Consider the following 6,564-nt stretch of genomic DNA (forward strand, 5'->3'; position numbering starts at 1 on the left):
ATATGTAATATGGTATAGATTGCATATAGTATGTAGATTCCATGTGTTATATAATATTCTCATGAAAGCTTTCTAGGGCTTATGATAAGTCAGGCACTGAGCTAGCCATTTTACATCAATTTTTCCATTTAGTTCTCATCTCAGCCCAATGTCAATAACATAAAATAAAATAAAAAACAAAAAAAAAAAATCAAAGACAAGCAGACAAAAAAACCCTTGACTCTTACAGAGCTAAATAATTTGCCCTATGTCACAGACCTTACTATTGGCTCAGGTGGGATTCAGACCCAATATTTTCTGATTCTAGGCTGGGCCCTAACTAATACACCCATCCATATACATCATGCTGTGTTATGTCACTTTTTCTTAAACCAGAGTGTCTCAGAATATTGGAAGTATTTCTTAAATGAGAATTATCACCAAGAGGAAAGTGGGTGGGGTCAGAATGCCTACCATATCAGTACGTGTGGGGCAGTGTGAGGCAAACGTTTTGTGTACTGATGGTGGTGAAAAAGAATAGCTCTGGCTAAGTGTGGTGGCTCATGCCTGTAATCCCAGCGCTTTGGGAGGCCAAGGCAAGCGGATCACCTGAGGTCAGGAGTTCGAGACCAGCCTGGCCAACATGGTGAAAGCCCGTTTCTACCAAAAATACAAAAATTAGCCAGGTGTGGTGGTGCATGCCTGTAGTCCCAGCTACTCAGGAGGCTGAGGCAGGAGAATCGCTTGAACCCGGGAGGTGGAGGTTACAGTGAGCCAAGATCGCACCACTGCACTCCAGCCTGGGCAACAGAGTGAGACTCTGTCAAAAAAAATAAAAGTAGCTCTAAACAGAAGGTCTATGTTATTCACCACTGAGTATCTTGATTCTGGTGAGGTGCTTGAACGCAGTGAATGGTCACATTGTTATTTCAACTACTGAGTAATTTTCTCAATTATTCTTTCTTTTCCTTCTCTTTTGGCAGGTACACACAAGGAGAAGAGGAAATAATTTCAGATTTGCTAGGTTTTTCTAAGAGTTTCATGCTATGTTGTTTTATATACTCTAAATAGATGTTTAAACGTATGGGCAATCATTAATGACCTGATGGCCAAAAAGAAAATTTCTATTTCAGGGATATTGGTTTTCTCATGTTCAGTGGAGAAAATTCCCAGTAATTTTTAGACTGGATTGCAGAGGAAGACAAGACTAGTTCTTTGAAACTTCATTGACCCCAATCCATACCTGTCCTTGAGAAGTACGGTTAAATTCAAAATGACTATTTCTGATCCCGCTTCCAGGAATTCACTATTTCTCATTTGTCCGCATCCTTCACTCACTACTTAGCCTCTATGAGTCATCCGGACAGGGATCTTGTCAGGAATTACTAATGAGGGATCTTGAAATGCCTCATAAATGCCTGCCATCATTACCGAGACAGGCTCAGGCCCTCTGTTTTGTTCTGGGAAATCTTACCAAGTCCTGGAATGGATAATTATACTTCAGCCCTCATACCAAAGGACCACCCATGACAACATGTGTGTGTGTGTTCACACACCTGTGTCCACATGTATAATGAGGGTGGGGTGGAGGAGCCTGGAGGAGTTCAAGGGCTGGTTTCTTTGTACTGGAAAATAAAAAACACTTTCAAGTATATGCAATAGTAATATAGTTTTGTGCTTAAAACTGCTTAGGCCTGGCATGATGGCTCACACCTTAACTCCAGCACTTTGGAAGGATGAGGCAGGCGGATCACTTGAGGTCAGGAGTTCAAGACCAGGCTGGCCAACATGGTGAAACCCTGTCTCTACTAAAAAACACAAAAATTAGCCAGATGTTGTGGCAGATGCCTGTAATCCCAGCGACACGGGAGGCTGAGGCAGGAGAATTGCTTGAACCTGGGAGGCGAAGGTTGCAGTGAGCTGAGATCATGCCACTGTACTCCATCCTGGGCGACAGAGCACGACTCCATCTCAAAAAAACAAACAGAAAAAACTTTGCCTAAACTGGGGTGTGAGTACTAGATCTGCTTTCTGATTGTGGAAACCTGGAGGACTTACTTGCCACATTTGCTGAATGAACAGTGTTGGAACCAGCCTCATGACAAAGTTCAAGCCTCACAGAAACAGGAGTAGTAATAATAGCCAATTTCATGGGGTTGCTGTGAAAATACTGCCAGTAAAATTGCTAGCACAGTAAAGTGTCCAGCAAATATGACCTTGTAGCATTACTGTATTGCATGCCTTGGTTTTTTCAAAATCCACAGAAGGGAGGCAATTTAGACGCCTCTGACTCAAGAAACTGTATGCTTGAATAAAGCCAAATGAAGATTAGCAATGAAATGCTGCTGAATTCCAATCCCAGCTCAGCCACTGAGCAGCCAGAAAAACCAGGGACAACGTACTTGTCTCTCTCTCTCAGCCTTAGTTTCCTCTTCTCAAAAGTGGTGATCAGGACAGGTGCAGTGGCTCACACCTGTAATCCTAGCACTTTAGGAGGCCAAGGCAGGCGGATCACCTGAGGTCAGAGTTCGAGACCAACCTGACCAACATGGTGAAACCCTGTCTCTACTAAAAATACAAAAATTAGCCGGGCATGGTGGCGGGTGCCTGTAATTCCAGCTGCTTGGGAGGCTGAAGCAGGAGAATCGCTTGAACCTGGGAGGCAAAGGTTGCAGTGAGCCGAGATCATGCCACTGCACTACAGTCTGGGCCACACAGTGAGACCCCATCTCAAAAAAAAAAAAAAATGGTGATCATGGTAGTTCCCACTCCATAGGGTTTTTTCCTGAGGATGACAAAGCACTGAAAGTCCCTAGCACACATGCTCACTATTAATGTCATTAAGAACTACAGGAACTGGGCTCTCAAATAATTAAGGCCATAATCTTTATTACATGTGTCTTGGAGTTCTTTGCCCAATTAGACAAACCTTCTTGAAATTATAGGCGTTTTTTTATTTTTTTTTTTGTGGTCTTTGTTTTGTTTCTCCTAAAGCAGATGACACAGTGCAGTTTATGTTGGCCAGCACCCAATAAGCAAATAATGGAAAATTGATTATTGATTATTTCCTCATTCCCAAGTGAAAAGGAGAATAGTATCAATGTATTCTTTGTTTTCTGAGGAAATTGTTGGGAATCCTGGAGGGCTTTATGTGTGGGTCATGTAGAAAATAGTTCGATATGACAAAACAATGGTTTCAGTCTCAAAAGCTTGGGCTGAAATCGTGGCTCCACCACTCATTAGCTGTGTGATCTTGGGCAAGTTATTTAACTTCTCTGAGTCTAGTTTCCTTAATGGTAAAATTGGGGGTTACTATACCTGTGTCTCAGGAAGGTCAAGATAAAGACCTAAAATATTAGGGCAAAACACAACCATTGTCTTCACTAAAATCTGTTTGGCCTCTGTGCTTACTTGGTAATTTCTGAGTAGAATTCAGTCATGTTGGTAAATTAAAGTTATATTGCAGGTATGGAAAAATGGATCTTAAATGCTTTAAAATGCAGTTACACGGGGGGAAATTTTCAACAGATTTATCATTAAAAGAGCTGCTTTATTGCAAAGGAGATGAGAAATACAGCATGCACACTCAAGTTTATGAATCATTTCACCATTGCTACAAATTATAACTTATTAAGGAGCTACTATGTGTGTGGCAGACATTTTCCGGTCTCCACCCACACGATAATGCTGTAAGGTAAGACTTGTTATTTTCCATTTTATAATGACAAAACCTCGCTTTCTTACAGAGTTTAAGCCAGACCTGTGTTGAATCTACCCTGTTACATGTTACCATTGTTACCAGGTTAAGTTTCCTTGTCCTCATCTATAAAATAGAAATCATAACAGTGTCTCTTACATATTGTTATTATATTATAGTTATAATAATATTATATAGTTACTGCCCTGTAACTTAAAGTCTAGCTTGCTTCAAGATGCCAGCTTCCTGAGGACAGAAAGACTGTCTTATCCTCTGCTGTATTCCTAGCACCTATAGCTATGCCCAGATCAGTTTAGGTACTCAATAAATGTCTGTCAAATAATACTATTGCAAACATAACAGCGATTAAATGCCTTACTTATTATAACTGTACTTGTTCAATTGTGTTTATCTTTCTATGAAACTCAGCTCCTGGTAAAAAGATGTGTCTAATTATAAACCTTATACATAAAGAAATATTTTCTTTTGTTTTTTCCTGTTTTCAAAATACCTAGTGAAATAGAGATCTGTGTGAGACAGATGTGCACTCTTTAACAGGTTATCTCCACGTGAAAACAGAGAATTTATTAAATGAATTAACATGTATAAAATGTTTGGGAAGATATAGATGTAGTATAACTACCGATTTAGAGTTGAGTGAAGCCAGCTAATGAAAAATCCATTGTTCTTTTTTAAATGTTCCAATGGTGCCATACGTGTTTCATAATTCAGTTTTAAAATTACATCATCACATAGATACCTATTTTATCCTTTCTTGCATGATATGGCTTGACTAATACCATCAGAGTGAAAACTGGGGAAATTCCGTGACAGGATTATTATTGTTGATTATTTTGGACCCAAAGTATAGTTTGTTTGCTCTGCTCCTATATGTCAAAATCCTGCCTCCACATAGCATCTTATTGCTGTTGACTTGGACAGCACTCTTCTGCAGCATGATTGAGCTTAGAAGGCCTTTTTTGCCAGAGCTTTAATACGAACCAACAAGCATACACCTTGATAGGAAACTGGCACCTGACGGCACCTGGTGGAAAGTACCTCCGTGGTTAGATGAGTAAACTCCAGGTGTGAATAGGGATATCCGGTTTTTTGTTTAGGAACATAAAGTGTCAAACAAAACAATTCCAAGCCAAGAAAGTCTGGAGGCTCCTTTTATCTTTGGGAAAAAAAAAAAATTAGTTAGCAGAGTACTTACGCAGTCTTTGTGCAGTAGCAATTGCCAAACACCCCTCACAATCCAGATTTTATTACTTGATTTTTCACCAACCGAGAACAGCGATGTAACCTCCTTCCGATTTTTGTGCCATATGAAACGGTGGTGTTTACGGCATTGAGGAGGACGTTTCTCAGAGTTCAGGCCTATTGCAGCTTGCATGGTGTAATTTGGGATCTTATCTGTTTATATGCATATTCACAGATCCTTTAGAATAATAGGACTTTCCATTGAAATTAATATAATGTAAATTTCCAGTGATTTATTGATTTGTTTTAGACTCTACCCAATTAGAATAGAATTCTTTGGAAGTGGAATCAGTCCAGAGACGGTTATTGAGTATCTACTATGTGCCAGGCACCATTCCTAGCACTAGGGATACAGTAATGAGCGAGGCAGACCAGGCCGCTGGCTTTTTGGAGCTCAAATTCTACTGGGGAAGACAGATCACACACATGTAAACAAAGAAATAGTATAATTTCAGATAGGCGTAAAACTCACATTTGAGCTCAGACTTAAGTTGTAGGAAATGGTCAGCTTCACTATGGCCTGGAGGAAAAGAGGCAGGGGGCCTCTCTCAGCTCCTTGAACTCAAGGTGTAAAGAGACCCACAAAGAGAATAACACAAAGGATGCTGATCAGACACACAAATATATTTAATATTTATTCTACGGATAAGGAGGTCGCATTCCTTACTGTCGTCTCTAAACCTGATTATTAAATGGCTCGTGTTTGTCACGCTTTCGTATTGCAGGGGTGTTTTATTTTTTCAAGATCATTTTGTTTAGTGGCACAGGCGTGAAAGTTAAGAGTCTTTACATAGACATGAAGCTCTTAAGATAAGAATTAAACTGAATAGCGTCGTTAGGATTACTTTCTTCATTTCCACCAGTTCACAGGTGCAACAAGGTTCTATGGGCTAAGCATAAGAAGAATGTAAATGTTGGTCAGTTTCTTAAACACTGCAGATTACATTTAGAAGTTATTTGAAGGCCATTTGATCAGCCAAACACAGCACAGACACCCTTGAGCACCTGTAAGGTTAAAAGCACATGGCTAGCCTCTGTTCTGGTCCCTGAGAAATCTACCTGCTCTCAAATCATGTGTTTCAAATGAAACAGAGCTGGAGTCTGTGTGATGAACTTCCTTGGGTTTTACCCGCCCAGCAACCAACATCTCGTCTTCTGATTGCTGTGTGGTTCACATAGGCTAATCTCACCCTACAAGGCAAAGTCCATGATTTAGGACCAATCCACACATTCCTTCCTCTTGGCTAAAGTTGCGTGCATCCATCTGGGATGAGCTCATGTTCCAGGTTAGTCAGATCAGAGTGAATGCGGAGACTTTTGCTGGAGCAACTATGAAACAAAAGACTCCCCTGGGAAGGTTACTTGAGGCCCATGATTTGCTGGGGACACCAAGTAGAGAAGGCTGGCCTTATGGCAAAGCCAGCACAAAGGAAAGCACAACTAAGAGAGGAGCTGGAAGACAGGGAAGAAAAGGGAATGTCAGATCCTCATGCCATTGTTCGGGGCCATTCATCCATCTCTGGATTTCCTGTACATGAGCCAGCAAATTCCTCACGTTGCTTATTCCACTTTGATCTGGGTTTCTCCTCTTGCAGTTTGAAGAACACTGACTGATACCGTCATTC

Source organism: Macaca mulatta, chromosome 10 (genome assembly GCF_049350105.2).
Source record: "Macaca mulatta isolate MMU2019108-1 chromosome 10, T2T-MMU8v2.0, whole genome shotgun sequence".
Classification (NCBI taxonomy): Eukaryota; Metazoa; Chordata; class Mammalia; order Primates; family Cercopithecidae; genus Macaca; species Macaca mulatta.